The sequence below is a fragment of the Triticum aestivum genome, chromosome 1D, assembly GCF_018294505.1.
Source record: "Triticum aestivum cultivar Chinese Spring chromosome 1D, IWGSC CS RefSeq v2.1, whole genome shotgun sequence".
In the NCBI taxonomy this organism is placed as follows: domain Eukaryota; kingdom Viridiplantae; phylum Streptophyta; class Magnoliopsida; order Poales; family Poaceae; genus Triticum; species Triticum aestivum.
The window spans coordinates 87306864-87323952 of record NC_057796.1 but is presented as its reverse complement, the minus strand read 5'-3'; the positions used below and the strand labels follow the sequence as shown (position 1 = coordinate 87323952).

Here is a 17089-nt window from a genome sequence, read left to right as displayed (position 1 = left end):
CATACCTAACTCTGCAAGCTGACAGAGCGCATTAAATGTGCTACTCAATGTCACATCACAGCTTGCCCGGCAGGCCCTGCCGGGCTGTTTTGCTAGCTTCGCGCCTGCTTGATTGACACGTCTCAGGACGGGTGTCGCTTGGAGGTATTTTCTGTAGGAAGTGGCTGCCATGTGGCAAATAGTAGCCACTTAGTCACCTTGGAGCTTGACACCGCACTGATCGACGACGTGCGTCATGATGAGGTGGTGCGGTGGAGTGTTTTGCCTCCGTAAGCCCCGGCAGGCCTGCCGAGATGATCCGAAGCTTGCTTCCGGGGATAACACCGTCTTCACCAGGCTCGCCTACCCGGGAAGGCAGGTTTTTCCCTTAGCGATATCTTGCTTCTCCGGCTAGTCTTGGTCCTCTTGATCTGCATGTTGGTCCTTCGAAGAACTGATCCCTTGTGCTTCAATCTGACCTTGGTGCTGTGATCTTGTTCTTGTGCTTGTTGGCTTACTGCCAGTGCACGAGACAGGGGAAAACACACACCCTAGTTTGTGTTCCCCGACATAAGCTCCCGGGCCTGAGCCATACGTGTCACGGGGCACGTTGGGTTAGGCCCCAAACAGTGCACGGACACGTGGCAGGAGAAGGCTGCGTGCACGGCGGTTCGTCATGATGACCAGTCAATCCAACGTCCACTTCGCGTGATTACCGCTAGGCGTAGGGGCGTGGGACTGTAGCAGTTAATGTAAACTAGGAAAAGGACCCGTGCGTTGCAACGGGAAAAACACCAATGGCCATGTAAAATGATATTTAGTTTAAGTAGGACCTGAGTTGAAATAGCGTCCACCTCCAGTCCTGCACCATGCGTTCGGTTGGCAGACCTTCGCACTATTCCGGCTCCTTCTAGCATCATCACCTTGCCCTTTTGTGTCGAGACGCACCTCGCTCACGGCTATCTACCCGAGCTCTTCTGATGCCTTCCCGCACCCGCCATTGTGCATCCTTGGCGCCTTTCATCTTCAACCACAGTTTGTGTGAACACATGTAGACATTTCAGAATATAAGGGGGACCAGTTTCATTCAAGTCAAACATATTTCCGCATTTATAGAATTTTCATACAGTATTTTTGCCTCTTCAATTTAACTCGGTGTGAAACAATCCAAACCTTCATGCATAATATTGTCTCTGTATGGTCATCTTCCGCGACTATGCATTTCCGCATTTGTATTCTTCCCCGCATATTTGGATTAACCTTCGTGCTTGGTTCTAAACCTATATGGCCAGAGCTGGCGCCGGTAAGAATCACATATTCATATTCCTGACTACCTCATATCTATCGATCGTCATGATTTTGATGACCTTGTCTCAATGAATTAAAAAAATCCACCAGAAAGAAAATTCAGTTTTTCATGCAATCATACTAATCCAGTAGTAGTACAAAATAACAACACCTTAAAACGATGTCAAATTAAATATCATAGGATGCAAATCACATAGATGATGCAAACATTTTCTTATCTCCGTCAGTTTATACAAACAACATGAATAAGGAATTGTGTTAAAAATGTTGATATCATCCATAGCACAACACAAACAAAGACCGAGTACTGTATATGAAAATTCAGTCAAAAGATATATTCTGTATCTAAAGCAACATGAGTTCTTACTGGTACCACATCTATCTTGCAAAGTAAATAAATAATGTGGGGAGCTAGGTTGTATACAAGTACAGTATAATTAAAGAGTATAATTAATCTTCTTTAATTATATGCAATTGGCACAAGGGTGATCGACTGGTGGAGGAGCCATGATGCTAACTGAGGCCGTCTACTCCATGGAGAATGATAACGTCGGAGATGTGCCTCTGGTGATCCCCTTCTCCACCATCACCACAAACTCCTCATCGTCGATTCGACAATGCTAATCAAGTGTATACTATATATCAAGGACATGCTCAATTTGGATTTCAGATTTGTAATTTTTAGTTTAACAGTAAGACTAATCACTAGAATTAACTGAAACCAATTAATTAATTCAAGACAAAGACTGCAGTGTATAAACATACGCATATTGCCATTGTTGACGTCCCTGATGATGTGTTGATACAGCATGTATGTTGTACTCTTGGCAAGCCTCTTCCACCTTTTCTACGGTGATGCACCTGCTGTCGTCCTTGTCGACGTAGACAAAGGCAGCCGGCAGGTGCTCCTCCTGCTACAGCTTGTTGATGTACACTGTCGCCCTGATGAACTCATCGTAGTCGATGCTCCCGCTCATGCTCCATCTTTCCTAGCCCTCTGATAATCAACCCTGCTTGGCATGAAAATGAAAGTTGGCCAGCACATAAACGAGTCATAGGTAGCAGACAAGCAGTGCCATTTCTCTACGCGATGGAATCTGTAAGTGCCAGCACATATGCCCAGATCAAGCAAGGACGATGACACCCCAGCTATCTCCATCGGCAACTTCTTCGAGAGCATAACCAATAACTAATCAATCATCAATAAAATTATAAAAGAAAACTGAAACTTCTTGCCCACCAACGTTGGTCTGATTTCTCATAATACAGGCATGACTTTGTTGAGAATGGTTAATGTAGGAGTGTTGTACATTGACATGTTTTTTTATTGATGTACTGGTCCAGAAGGAATTTACGGACACTGTCTACATCCTGACGGAGCTTGGATTGGTCCATACCATGGTCAATCTAAATTAGGCACAAACTCGACAGTCAGATATCAACTTCCTGGAGCATGGTACAATTCAACATCCAAAATAAATCAATAAATGACTCTCAAGTACCGTAGTAAACCATCTAAAATAAAAGGAATAAGCGCTAACACCAAGAGTTGTGCTTGCCATATATTCAAAAATATGGAAATATCATCAGAGAATAAAACACACCTCCACATATAATCAAACTGAGCTTGGCAATGTAGGAGAGGATTAACAACAGAGAATCAGATATGACCAAATAAAGCTAGCAATTAGTAGTACTAAAGTTTATAGTATGTGTGTGTATCATGAAAGTCTGGATCAAAAATATGGGAGGAAATCACAAAGAACTCATACACCGGAAAATGCATAGCATTCATCTGCATTGTAGAAATTGAAATTGTAGTATGCCGGTTGTTGAGCTGCTTCCCTATGTACTCACGGTACTGCTCTGTCATATCATAGCAGGATGCATGATTCATCTCCTCAATCAGACATCCATCTGCATTCCAGGAGAAAATAGCCATCCTAGTACCAAGAAAAAAAATCCTTGAATATGCAGGTAAAAGTGATACAAAATAGTTAAGAAATAGAAAAATCAATGCAGCTCAAGAGCCACGACCGCAACAATACAAAAATCAAACAAATGACGGCTGCTGCCGTGGACAAATCTGTGCCCGTCTAACTAAGAAAGATGAGAAAAGCATTACCACAATTCATTACCAGTAAAAGCAAGCCAACTTCAAGAGCTAAAGCTCCCGTGAACCAGAACCAAAGGTACAGAAAGAAGGGATCAATGCTTGTACCATTTATTGTAGAACTTCTAGTTGAGCAAGCCATCACCGTGCTTGTTTCCCAGACGCCTGTCTTGCTTAATCAAATTATTGCATTCTTATGCAGCCTGCTTCTACGCTAGCCGAAAACCCCCTTGACCTGAATCCGTCACTCGGTCCCCAACCCGCACCACTGCAGATGCATTCTACACCGGTGCTCCTCTACTGCACCCCTACGTCAGGGAGGAGGAAGGGGAATGAGGTGATTAACTCATCAATCATAATACAATGAGGTGAATGACCCAAAGATTTTATATATATCATAACAGCACATCATTATCTGAAAAAGATCTTTTGTTGCTTTCCCAAATTATGCAACAATGACCTTTTATTGTATTTTGTCTACAAAAAACATCATCAATCTGTTTCTTTTGGAGTCAATAAAATTTGTCTAGAGCTCCACATGGTTAATGGAACATTACAAAAGACGAATGGAAAGCTCCACATAGTGAAGACGGATCAGACTTGGTACTACTAATCTATTCTTTTATACCCACATGATCCACCACATAAAACTTGACTTGGCACACATAACTTGATTGTGTAAGTACCACATTTAGAAAGCATCCAAGTAATTTCAACTACAAGATATTCAGCGCCTAGAGCAAGCCTATCTGCATAGCATAACGTTTTAGTATTTACATGTACAAGTTCTGACTGCTATGCACCGTGTAAAGCAAAAAACAAAGAGAGGGAAATTACCTTGATTATTGGCTAGGAAAAGGTGGGGCGATAGGAGCAGGGGAGCCGGGCAGCGTTCCTAACGGGGTGGGACGCGACTGGGAGGTAGCAGCGGGAGCAACTGATTCTTTATTTCTTTTGCTCCATCTGCTGCTCCCCTGCCTCCATCGATGGCTCTACTTTGATCCAAATCAGAGAAGGACGGCTGCAGGAGGTTGGAGATTGAGGAGGCTGATTGTGGACGGGCGGAGAGGGGATGTAGAACAGGTTGGAGATTGAGGAGGCTGATTGTGGACGGGCAGAGCGTCGTGCTCAGATATGACAGGAGGGGCATCTAGATCGGGCTGTGGGAAGGGAGCTCCAACCATCGAGGGAGCGGCGACGATGGTGGTGCTAGATGGCGGCGCGCGGCCGGGGGGGGGGGGGGGGGGGGGGTGCGAGGGGAAGATCGACCTGCCACCGGTCGCCTCCGGTGCGTGGCGAGTCGGGCGGCGGGGTGGCGAAGCCATGGGGCGATGCAGCAGATGTTCGGGCATAGGCGTGCGGGAGACCCTTTTTCTTTCAGTGACGAATCGTTATTTCACCTAGGGAATGATTGCGGGTTAATAGGGACTTTTTAGCAAAAGTGTCGCGACGGTGAGCGACCGGGCAGAAGCGATAATCGCTTTATTATTAGGAAAAGAAATGGTAACTTTTCTGAAGAGCCGCGCCTTCTCCCATGCCATTTCACTTAAAGGCATTGCTCATCCATCGTCTGCCTCGCCTCCTCATCATCTTCCTTTGCAAGCCAAGCAACCGCCCGCCCTTTCTCCCACATTCACCACTGATCTCTTTCCGATCTCCTTCCCGCTCCCCCATCGTATCTCGGAGGATATGAGGAAGAAAACTGCTGCTAGGGGGCAGCGGACGTGCGCCGCGAAGGCGGAGGCCGTCGAGGGGAGCAAGAGGGCGACCGAGCTGGATAAGAAGCGAAGGGAGACGTTGTCTTCTCCCCGTCGAACCTCGACGACGACGTGCTGCAGGCGAGGTATGGATACTTGTGGGGAAGGGAGGTCCCGAAGTGGCATGGCGCTCCCAATGTCTTGGCGGAGGGAGAGGAAGATCCGCCAAATTCATACAAGTTCTTCTGCGCATATTTCATCTGCGGCCTTTGTCCTCCCTTCTCGGATTTCCTTGAGGCGATGATGGCAATCTATGGATTCCACCTTTTGGATTTCACGTCTAATGCAATGGCGTGTATGGCATTTTTTGCTCACTTGTGTGAGAACTTCGTTGGGGTTGCCCCCAATGTGGATCTGTTCAGGCACTACTTCGTCCCGCGGGTGGAGAACAAGAGCCACCGTTTCGGCAATATAAGCTGGATGCCACGGATAGTGCCAAGGGAGAACTGGGATTACATCTCCGGCCAACAGCGTAACAGATGGGAGGAGTGGAGGGCAGACCGGTGTTGGATCCAGGATGACAAGGCCCCAGAGTTCTGCCAGGCACAGACGGTATGCCTCAAGCGCGACAACGTCTGGAGGGCATTCAGCTTTACTGAGGATAGGCTCCGCCCGACAATAAACATGATTACCCATTTAAAGACCGCCGGGCTGACCGTCGAGCATGTAGGGGCAGACTTCCTCCTCCGTCGTATTGCTCCTCTGCAGAAGAGGGACAGATTCGCCTGGGAGTATGGGGATGCTGGGGACAGGATGAGGTTGCTGTCACGACCGGTTTTTCAATAAAATAATTATTGAGAGACCGATCCCTTTTACGGACCAGCGAGGAAGAATTCCTTCTCACTGGTAGACAATATCTTGGTCACAGAAGAAAAATACCAGGAGTACTAAATATAATACAAGGTTGAGCAGAGACTGCCCAACAATTTATTACAAGCACGCCGCTAAAACCAAACGGCGGATAGGGTGGCAACTACTAACTCACGATAACAACGGTGGTGGAAATATCACCGCGAAGCGAGTGATATGATTCCAGATGACTACAACTCATCGAGCGTCGGAGTGAGGCTCTAGAAGACTTATTGTGGGTGGCGGAAGCGTATACAATACAAGTGACCAATATCCGGGATCGCGCAGGACTGACTGGGACTCCTCTAGGCGTCGGACGCGCTATCAAACTCTTCATCCAAGAGATCGCCTTCGTCAACATCTGGCCAAATCAACAAGCCAGGTGAGTACTATGAAAGTACTCGCAAGACAGTTCGGACATAAGGTATAACAAATGTAAACATGAAGCAGATGAACAAGTTAACCAGTGCGATCAGACATAGAGATAATAAATACTGGGTGCCAAGCGAGGGTCTGAATGACACCTCGAGCGGAAACTGCAGAATAGTAATACTGGTGCCAAACGAGTGTCTGAAAGACGCCTCGAGCGGAAACTGCAGAATAGTAATACTGGTGCCAAACGAGTGTCTGAAAGACGCCTCGAGCGGAAACTGCAGAATAGTAATACTGGTGCCAAACGAGTGTCTGAAAGACTCCTCGAGAGGAAAATGCGGAATAATAATGCCACAGTCGGGCGTCGGGGAGACACCACATAAAGGGCTTATAACAGAAAATAAATACAGTGCATGCCACAGTCGGACGTCTGAGCGACATCACAGAAAGGGCTCATATTTAAAGTAAAGAACAAGAACACGCCACAGTCGGACGTCTGCGCGACGTCACATAAAGGGCTTATATCACAACTCAATAATACAACAGTTCGGGAACATAAATTATCACAAGCGTGAGACAAAAATAACGTTAGTCCATCCACAGGAATAACAATAAATCTGAATTTACCACTAGAGCTTGTTCACCGGGGACAAGTTTTTCACACGGATAGATATGGATATAATGTTTACACTACTTGATCATGGATACGATGATTTGGAAAGAATTGACTCTGCAGAGTTTGTACTTAACCACAGCCAACGGATTTCAGTAGTCACGGGGACTAGTTCTGTCTACGGTGTTTTGGAAGAAACACGTCTAACCAGTACACACCCAATTCAACCATCCGAAGCCAGGGATCACCCTCGGCGACGTTCAAGAAAAACCTTGAGACGGGGAGGCTACAACCTCGCGTAGCATGGGATCAAATTTCTATACGCGCGCTTTAAGGGGGTGCCCCCCCTCTCGGTCCCAACCGGAAACACCCATGCCCCCTGACCGGATGACTGGCTTTAATCCTGGGCCAAGGTACCATCATCCCGGCCTCTCTGTTTGGTGTGTACACGGAAAGAGGTTACCAACTTACTAAACCGCATCCTGGCAATGAGACATGTGGTAGCATGGAAGGGGAAAAGAATGGTAACGTGGCTCCAACCACGTTAACATCGGAAAAGTCGGATGACGCAAGGCTGGTATGCTACAACAGTACCACCTTGCTGCCCTTCATGTCACCACATGATTAGGCCACCTCTCATCAGAGGTCATCGCAACTTTGGGACATGCGGGAAAAGAACGATAACGTGGCTCCAACCACGTTAACGTCGGGGAAAGTCGGATGACGCAAGGCTGGTATGCTACAACAGTACCACCTTGCTGCCCTTCATGTCACCACATGAATTGGGCCACCTCTCATCAGAGGTCATCGCAACTTTGGGACATGCGGGAAAAGAACGATAACGTGGCTTCCACTCCCCCGAATGCGCTGCCGCTCTCGTCGTGAACCGCAGGGCGCGGAGCGCGCTCTCTGCCGCCGTTGAGCCCGTGCGGTCACCTCACCGTGGACCGACGCCATTACGCCAAGACCATCTCCGTTTAGCTGTAAAACGGCTCCAGTAACCTCCACTGATGCTGCCTGGCCGCTCAAACCACCTGCCCATCCACTGCTCCGCCGTAATCGCTCGCCGGAGATTCTCCGTTCACGGCCACCCCGTCGATCCGCCTATAAATAGAGGCCCCGAGCTTCAACTCGAGCACCCACCAGCCCTGCACTCCCCCTAGAGCACGCCTAGCCACTGGAAGAGCCCCGAGGAGGTCTCCTTCCTCGACTTCGGCAGCCGCGACCCGCCACGGGATCCAGCCCGATTCGCCCCCGTGTGTGCTCCTCTGTCTCCATTCTCTTGCCAGTAGCTTCACCTTGCATCAGTCGTTCTGACCCGCGCCTCAATTCGTAGTTTGCAGCCCTCCACCGGAGTTCCCGATCCTCACCCGAGCCGCCGCCCGCCGGAGATAGTGTCGCCGTCGACGTGGTGCTCCCCGTTGGACGAGTCCACCACCCACCGACGCGGAAGAAGACGCTGAAGCTCTTGGTACCCTCCGTTTGTCCTAACTGGCCGTGGTACGACGCCGGCGTTCACCGCAGTCTTCGGGCGCCGGCGAGCTTTTCAAACCTGACATGTGGACCCCGCGTGTCAGCCTCTGTTCTTTTATTCGCGAACCGTTTTCTGTTGGCGCCTTCGGGCAAAATACGTCTCCTCCTTTGCGCTTGCGCATTCCCAGCCGAAGCGTTTTCTGTTTTCTCAGTTAAAACCCTAGAACTTTTCTGTTTCATTACAGATAAGTCCCTGGACAGAAACCTTTATAACTTTTTAATAAAAAGGTATTTTTGAGTGATTCTTTTTCTGACAATCTTCAAATTTTGTCTAGTTTTTTATGGGATTTATTTGAAAAATATTTGGATAAGTTTCTGTGTATGTTTTGGTTTTCACGTTAGCACCCGTTTCGTGATTGCCGTAGGTTCCGGAAGAGGTGACGGAGCCGCGAACTTCGCCGAGCTAGACTCCGACTTCTCCGAACCAGGCAAGCATGTTTTGAACATTTGATATGATTGGTGTTTGCATGTTTGCGTGAAAGTTTGTGCGTGGCATATGAGTGTCGGTAAATACCTCGTTGCTTGTAAGGCAACTACCCGGTTGTCCCAAAGTTGCGATGACCTCTGATGAGAGGTGGCCCAATTCATGTGGTGACATGAAGGGCAGCAAGGTGGTACTGTTGTAGCATACCAGCCTTGCGTCATCCGACTTTCCCCGACGTTAACGTGGTTGGAGCTACGTTATCGTTCTTTTCCCGCACGTTCCAAAGTTGCGATGATCTCTGATGAGAGATGGCCTAATCATGTGGTGACATGAAGGGCAGCAAGGTGGTACTGTGTGTGGAGTATGTAGTCTTCACGGGAATGAAATGAGCAACCTTGGTTAGTCGGTCTGTGATGACCCATATGGCGTCATTTCCGCGTTGTGATCGGGGTAATCCGACAATGAAGTCCATTCCTATTTCATCCCATTTCCACTCTGGTATCCTGTTAGGCTAGAGTAGCCCTGCTGGCTTTTGGTGCTCGGCCTTGATGCGTTGACATGAATCGCAACAAGCAATGAATGTGGCTATATCTCTTTTCATACCGCGCCACCAAAATCTTTCCTGGATGTCCTTGTACATTTTGGTTCCTCCAGGATGGATCGAGTATGGGGCGGTGTGGCTTTCCGTCAAGATCTGTTGCTTGAGTTCCTCAATGTTAGGTACGCAAAGTCTGCCTCGGTACCATAATGTTCCTTCACTGTCTGTGACGAACTTATTTGGATTTTTTTTTCAAAAGATTTTTATTTGACTTGAGGGGAGTGATTTAAATTTTTCTTCAAGAGAACTCCCCCTCTCATATACCTTTCTTTATGGCAAAAGTTTTGTTTGGATTCACCCAAGATCTGCCTTTGGTCTTGGAGGTTCTTGCTTTTCATTTGGACTCAAGACAAAATGTTTTTTCATTTGGGAAAATGACTTTTGAAAATCTCCTTGAAATTCGCACTATGGCTTTTGGAAAACTCCTTTGCCACTTTCAACAAATTCCTTCTTGCCATGGCCCTAGTGCAAATGCTCTCTCCTAACCCTTCCCTCACCTTTGGATCATGTTTTACACCAAATCCAGCAAGTTGAACCTCCCCATGTATCTATTTCCATTCAAATTCTATTCAAATAATTTTCTGCCTTCTTTTCTAGCACTTGGAGATTTGCAAAGGAACTCCATTTTCTGTTTTGATTTTTGCCACCAAACCAACTCTCCCTCCTAGTCCTTTGAACCCTCAACCTAGAACCATGAAGATCCACTGGTCTTCAGTTCAAAATTTTCAAACTACACCTGCTGCAAGTTTGGACCAGATTTGACAAATTTGGTGAAATTCATTCAAAACCTTCTCCAAAAATTCCAAGTAAAATCAGGCAGCCCCTGGGTGCTTTGAGTGGTCATCTCACCAAGTTACAGCTCCAGAAAAATTTATCTCACAGCCAAAACCTTCTGTCGAACACCTGCAGTGCACTGTCTTTGTCACATTCAGAAAGTTCAGAGATTCAGTCGGTGGCTGCTGTCGTTTTCTTCAGAAGCGGACGTCGATCTCGCCAGTGCCACCGCGTCGCCTTGCTCCTCGTCCCCGCCCTCTTGTTCCTGCACCGCACGAACGCCTGGCGCCTTGCGGGCGTCGGCGACGAGCAGCAGAAGGTGCGCCGCCCCGTGACCGACGCCGGCGGCGGCTTTGCGGACGCCCGCGGGAGACACGGCGCCGACGACGCCACCCAGCGCCGCCCAAACCACCGGAGCTCGCCGCGTGGCCTTCCACTCCCCCGAATGCGCTGCCGCTCTCGTCGTGAACCGCATGGGCGCGGAGCGCGCTCTCTGCCGCCGTTGAGCCCGTGCGGTCACCTCACCGTGGACCGACGCCATTACGCCAAGACCATCTCCGTTTAGCTGTAAAACGGCTCCAGTAACCTCCACTGATGCTGCCTGGCCGCTCAAACCACCTGCCCATCCACTGCTCCGCCGTAATCGCTCGCCGGAGATTCTCCGTTCACGGCCACCCCGTCGATCTGCCTATAAATAGAGGCCCCGAACTTCAACTCGAGCACCCACCAGCCCTGCACTCCCCTAGAGCACGCCTAACCACTGGAAGAGCCCCGAGGAGGTCTCCTTCCTCGACTCCGGCCGCCACGACCCGCCACGGGATCCAGCCCGATTCGCCCCCGTGTGTGCTCCTCCGCCTCCATTCTCTTGCCAGTAGCTTCACCTTGCATCACTCGTTCTGACCCGCGCCTCAATTCGTAGTTTGCAGCCCTCCACCGGAGTTCCCCATCCTCACCCGAGCCGCCGTCCGCCGGAGATAGTGTCGCCGTCGACATGGTGCTCCCCATTGGACGAGTCCACCACCCACCGACGCGGAAGAAGACGCTGAAGCTCTTGGTACCCTCCGTTTCTCCTAACTCGCCGTGGTTCGACGCCGCCGTCCACCGCAGTCTTCGGGCGCCGGCGAGCTTTTCAAACCTGACATGTGGACCCCGCGTGTCAGCCTCTGTTCTTTTATTCGCGAACCGTTTTCTGTTGGTGCCTTCGGGCAAAATACGTCTCCTCCTTTGCGCTTGCGCATTCCCAGCCGAAGCGTTTTCTGTTTTCTCAGTTAAAACCCTGGAACTTTTCTGTTTCATTACAGATAAGTCCCTGGATAGAAACCTTTATAACTTTTTAATAAAAAGGTATTTTTGAGTGATTCTTTTTCTGACAATCTTCAAATTTTGTCTAGTTTTTTATGGGATTTATTTGAAAAATATTTGGATAAGTTTCTGTGTATGTGTTGGTTTTCATGTTAGCACCCGTTTCGTGATTGCCGTAGGTTCCGGAAGAGGTGACGGAGCCGCGAACTTCGCCGAGCTAGACTCCGACTTCTCCGAACCAGGCAAGCATGTTTTGAACATTTGATATGACAGATGTTTTACATGTTCACGTGAAAGTTTTGTGCGTGGCATATGAGTGTCGGTAAATACCTCGTTGCTTGTAAGGCAACTACCCGGTTGTCCCAAAGTCAGGATGACCTCTGATGAGAGGTGGCCCAATTCATGTGGTGACATGAAGGGCAGCAAGGTGGTACTGTTGTAGCATACCAGCCTTGCGTCATCCGACTTTCCCCGACGTTAACGTGGTTGGAGCCACGTTATCGTTCTTTTCCCGCATGTCCCAAAGTTGCGATGACCTCTGATGAGAGGTGGCCCAATTCATGTGGTGACATGAAGGGCAGCAAGGTGGTACTGTTGTAGCATACCAGCCTTGCGTCATCCGACTTTCCCCGACGTTAACGTGGTTGGAGCCACGTTATCGTTCTTTTCCCACATGTCCCAAAGTTGCGATGACCTCTGATGAGAGGTGGCCTAATCATGTGGTGACATGAAGGGCAGCAAGGTGGTACTGTTGTAGCATACCAGCCTTGCGTCATCCGACTTTTCCGATGTTAACGTGGTTGGAGGCACGTTACCGTTCTTTTCCCCTTCCGTGCTACCACATGTCTCATTGCCAGGATGCGGTTTAGTAAGTTGGTAACCTCTTTCCGTGTACACACCAAACAGAGAGGCCGGGATGATGGTACCTTGGCCCAGGATTAAAGCCAGTCATCCGGTCAGGGGGCATGGGTGTTTCCGGTTGGGACCGAGAGGGGGGGCACCCCCTTAAAGCGCGCGTATAGAAATTTGATCCCATGCTACGCGAGGTTGTAGCCTCCCCGTCTCAAGGTTTTTCTTGAACGTCGCCGAGGGTGATCCCTGGCTTCGGATGGTTGAATTGGGTGTGTACTGGTTAGACGTGTTTCTTCCAAAACACCGTAGATGGAACTAGTCCCCGTGACTACTGAAATCTGTTGGCTGTGGTTAAGTACAAACTCTGCAGAGTCAATTCTTTCCAAATCATCGTATCCATGATCAAGTAGTGTAAACATTATATCCATATCTATCCGTGTGAAAAACTTGTCCCCGGTGAACAAGCTCTAGTGGTAAATTCAGATTTATTGTTATTCCTGTGGATGGACTAACGTTATTTTTGTCTCACGCTTGTGATAATTTATGTTCCCGAACTGTTGTATTATTGAGTTGTGATATAAGCCCTTTATGTGACGTCGCGCAGACGTCCGACTGTGGCGTGTTCTTGTTCTTTACTTTAAATATGAGCCCTTTCTGTGATGTCGCTCAGACGTCCGACTGTGGCATGCACTGTATTTATTTTCTGTTATAAGCCCTTTATGTGGTGTCGCCCCGACGCCCGACTGTGGCATTATTATTCCGCATTTTCCTCTCGAGGAGTCTTTCAGACACTCGTTTGGCACCAGTATTACTATTCTGCAGTTTCCGCTCGAGGCGTCTTTCAGACACTCGTTTGGCACCAGTATTACTATTCTGCAGTTTCCGCTCGAGGCGTCTTTCAGACACTCGTTTGGCACCAGTATTACCATTCTGCAGTTTCCGCTCGAGGTGTCATTCAGACCCTCGCTTGGCACCCAGTATTTATTATCTCTATGTCTGATCGCACTGGTTAACTTGTTCATCTGCTTCATGTTTACATTTGTTATACCTTATGTCCGAACTGTCTTGCGAGTACTTTCATAGTACTCACCTGGCTTGTTGATTTGGCCAGATGTTGACGAAGGCGATCTCTTGGATGAAGAGTTTGATAGCGCGTCCGACGCCTAGAGGAGTCCCAGTCAGTCCTGCGCGATCCCGGATATTGGTCACTTGTATTGTATACGCTTCTGCCACCCACAATAAGTCTTCTCGAGCCTCACTCCGACGCTCGATGAGTTGTAGTCATCTGGAATCATATCACTCGCTTCGCGGTGATATTTCCACCACTGTTGTTATCGTGAGTTAGTAGTTGCCACCCTATCCGCCGTTTGGTTTTAGCGGCGTGCTTGTAATAAATTGTTGGGCAGTCTCTGCTCAACCTTGTATTATATTTAGTACTCCTGGTATTTTTCTTCTGTGACCAAGATATTGTCTACCAGTGAGAAGGAATTCTTCCTCGCTGGTCCGTAAAAGGGATCGGTCTCTCAATAATTATTTTATTGAAAAACCGGTCGTGACAGTTGCTCCCTGGCCTGGCCAATAACCTGACAGTTTATGGCCATGCCTGGTTATGTGATCAGCTGTTTGGCCACTTTGGGTTGTTCAAGCTACCGACAAACATCATCCCGCTAAACATCAACTCAGCCAGGGATCAAATTCAGAAGTGGATGCCAGATTGCAACGCCCACGAAGTTGTGGGCGATTGGCAATTGCCCACGTTTGATGAAGAGCTCGCATGGTCCTCCTCCTTGGTAGAAAGGGCCACCAAGGTGGAAGCTAATATGTACAAACGCACCTCCACAGTGGAGGTGGCGTACATTAAGAAGCGGCTCGAGGAAGACAGGGCGGCCCAGGCAGCAGCAACGGTGAAGGCCGGGAAGGTAGGAAAGGGAAGAGGAAAAAGTGGGGGTGAGGGTTCTTCCCACGGCAAGGGTGAGACGCAAGTCTTGGGAGAGGCTGCCGGGGAAGAGCCTGCCGGGGGTGGGTCTTCCGGGATCGAGGCTCTATATGTTGAAGCATCGGAGGCTCTAGAGGAAGAAGAGGTGGAGGAGGTGATCGAACCTGGAAAGGAGTGGCTCGCGGAAGGCCCTCAAGCCCTCGAGCCAGTCTTGGACCCACGCCCTCGTAAAGGGGCGGCCAACCGGGGAGTGGCAGCCGCCGATCCTGCACCTGCTGCCAAGAGGGCGAAGGAGACCTCCTCCAAGATCAACATCCCCGAAGCTGTGCGTCGGCAATCTCCTTGGCTCTCTGGAGCCAGGCCCCTTCCCGCCAAGCAGTCGACAACCATGGAGAGCGACCCCAGCGCTCAGTCAAGCTTGAGCTCTTCACAGAGCTCATCTTCATCGGAGCACCCTACGTCCCGGCAGGAGATGAAGCTGCCGGAGAGATCCGCTCCCTCGCCCCAAAAGAGGAGCAGGGCGCCTACACTGCCCATGGATTTTGAGCTAAACTCCATGCTCATTGATGAAGAGTAAGGGAGACCATTCCCCTTCTCTCCCTTTCTTGTATTATCTCAGCATGCTTGCCTATATTTGTCAACTAATCTTGCTTGTTGTTGCCGACAGGGAGGAGGAGGAGTAGGAGACGGAGACCCTTCATTCACTGGTCCAGGCGGCTCAAACGCAGAGAGCCCCCGACGGTGGCGGAAGGGACACGCCCGACAGGGAGTAGCCCGAGCGCCCCGGCACCAAGCCCCCAGCCCAGCCCCCGGCCCGAAGGCACGGAGGAGATTCCTCCTGTCGGGGATGATGGTGGAGAGCTCCCCTCTATCATGGAAAAAAGAGGGGAGGGGACCACCCAAGGTGAGCCCCTCTAGGAGGGACCCACCCCGCCCGTCGATGGGGTTGATGGATCCCCGCCAAGGGTTCCTACGGACGAGCCCCCACAGGGCGGCGTCGTGGTCACCGAAGGAGGGAGTGGTGGCCCGGCAGCCGACGTTGCCGGGGAAACAGAGGCTTCTGCCCAGCAAACTCCTCCTGGTAACTTATCTGCTTTTCCTTTCACCCTTTCGCTCATCAAATTGCTTCGTATCCTAGGTTCTGTACCTTTTTCATTAACTGCTGGATCTGCTCGCAGCCCCTTTGAGCGAAGAGCTAGACATGCCGGAGGAGGTAGCCATCATTGGGAAGGATGTTGCGGATGAGGCCGCCAAGATCGCTGCCGCAGAGGGGCAGGAATAGGCTGTTGGCGGCGCCCTAGGTCCCCTGAAGGAGCCCGAGGTAACCCTCGGCGGCGTGTCCGGATCAGGGGTCGTGGTTGAGGAAAAGATACCCCTCCAAACCATGGGCCCCCTCCCCTCATTTGGCATCCCAGTGGACGTCTCGCCACCATCCTCGAGCAACTTAGTGCTAGTGCTCGCCCAGCCCGGGCTCGGAGCCCCCGACTCATCAATGGCGACAAGTACAGAGCTTGACGAAGAACTCCAGTGCATCTTGACATCGCTGTACCAAGGAGTTGAAGAGGTGGATGATTCTTTCACTGTCGACATGGAGTCCGTGGCGACAGGCATAAAAGAGATGCGGGAGTTGCATAGCCAGAAGTGGCAGGAGCTCATGGAGCAACGCCAGTCCACCAACAAGGTGGATCAGAAGCTGAAGGACAAGGGGGTTGAGCCGCGTGACTGGTACGGCAAGCAGTTCCAGGTCCTTCTGAGGCAGCAAGAAACACTTTCGATGACGAGGGACGATGTCATCGCTCGAGAGGCACGCCTGGCGGAGCGCAAAGCACTCCTGGATGCCAGGGAGCAGAACATTGCTCTCCGGGAGGAGAAACTCGAGGCCACCCTCTGGGCCAAGGATGATGACCTAGAGGCCCTTGTCCAGCAGCGCACTAAAGAACTGGAGGACAGGCACAAGGTAGCCCTGGATGCCCTTGCTGTCGACTCTGCTGGCCAGTTAAAGAAGCTTGCCGATGACCTTGCTGCTGCCTCTGCCGCCAAGATGGACCTTGATCAGCAAGTGGCTGATCTAATGGAGAAGCTTGCCGGGAGCGCCAAGGAGGTCTTGGCCCTCAAGGAGGAAGCACAGAAGGCAGGGTCCCTCCTGAAGGACACACAATCACAGCTTTCCTCCAAGAGCCAAGGCTTTGAGACTGCCAACGGCACCATCAAAGATCTGAAGGCCAGAATTGGCTCCTTGGAGAGCTCAATAGAATCCGTTGAGGCCCGCGAGAAGCAGTTGTCGAAGGATCTGGCACAGCAAGGCACCTCCGGAAGGTTGCGGAGGACAAGCTTGAGAACCACTCTGGTCAAGTTGACCTTTGGATCAAAAGCTTGATCAATGTCGCCAATCGCCTTATTGCCCAGACCATGGCGATGGTCATGGAGGGGCCGGTCTACTCAGCCAACAAGCAGGAGGCCCCCAGTGCTAAGCTTCGGGTTTTCTTCAATGAGTTGATCGACAAGCTAAAGGCGCATGAAGAGGGAAGGGCCTGTCGTTTCGCAACTGAGTCCCGGAAGCTCGCCCGCAACACCCTCTTCATGGTCTTAAGCAACCTCGCCTGCCGCTACCTAGATCTCGATCTTAATGACGGCTTCAGGAAGCCGCCGCCGGGCGCAGACGTCCCTGCTACCGAGGAG

At 50.2% G+C, this 17089-nt stretch overlaps 1 long non-coding RNA gene across 1 annotated transcript; it reads right to left on the bottom strand.

The window, feature by feature from the left end:
• Positions 1–343: 343 nt before the first annotated feature.
• Positions 344–4651, bottom strand: LOC123180493 (uncharacterized). The gene is made up of 4 exons (XR_006491081.1): positions 4238–4651; positions 3509–3708; positions 2053–3230; positions 344–1907 (listed from the first exon to the last, which is right to left on the bottom strand). It is a non-coding gene; the product is annotated as an uncharacterized lncRNA (long non-coding RNA).
• Positions 4652–17089: the final 12438 nt, after the last annotated feature.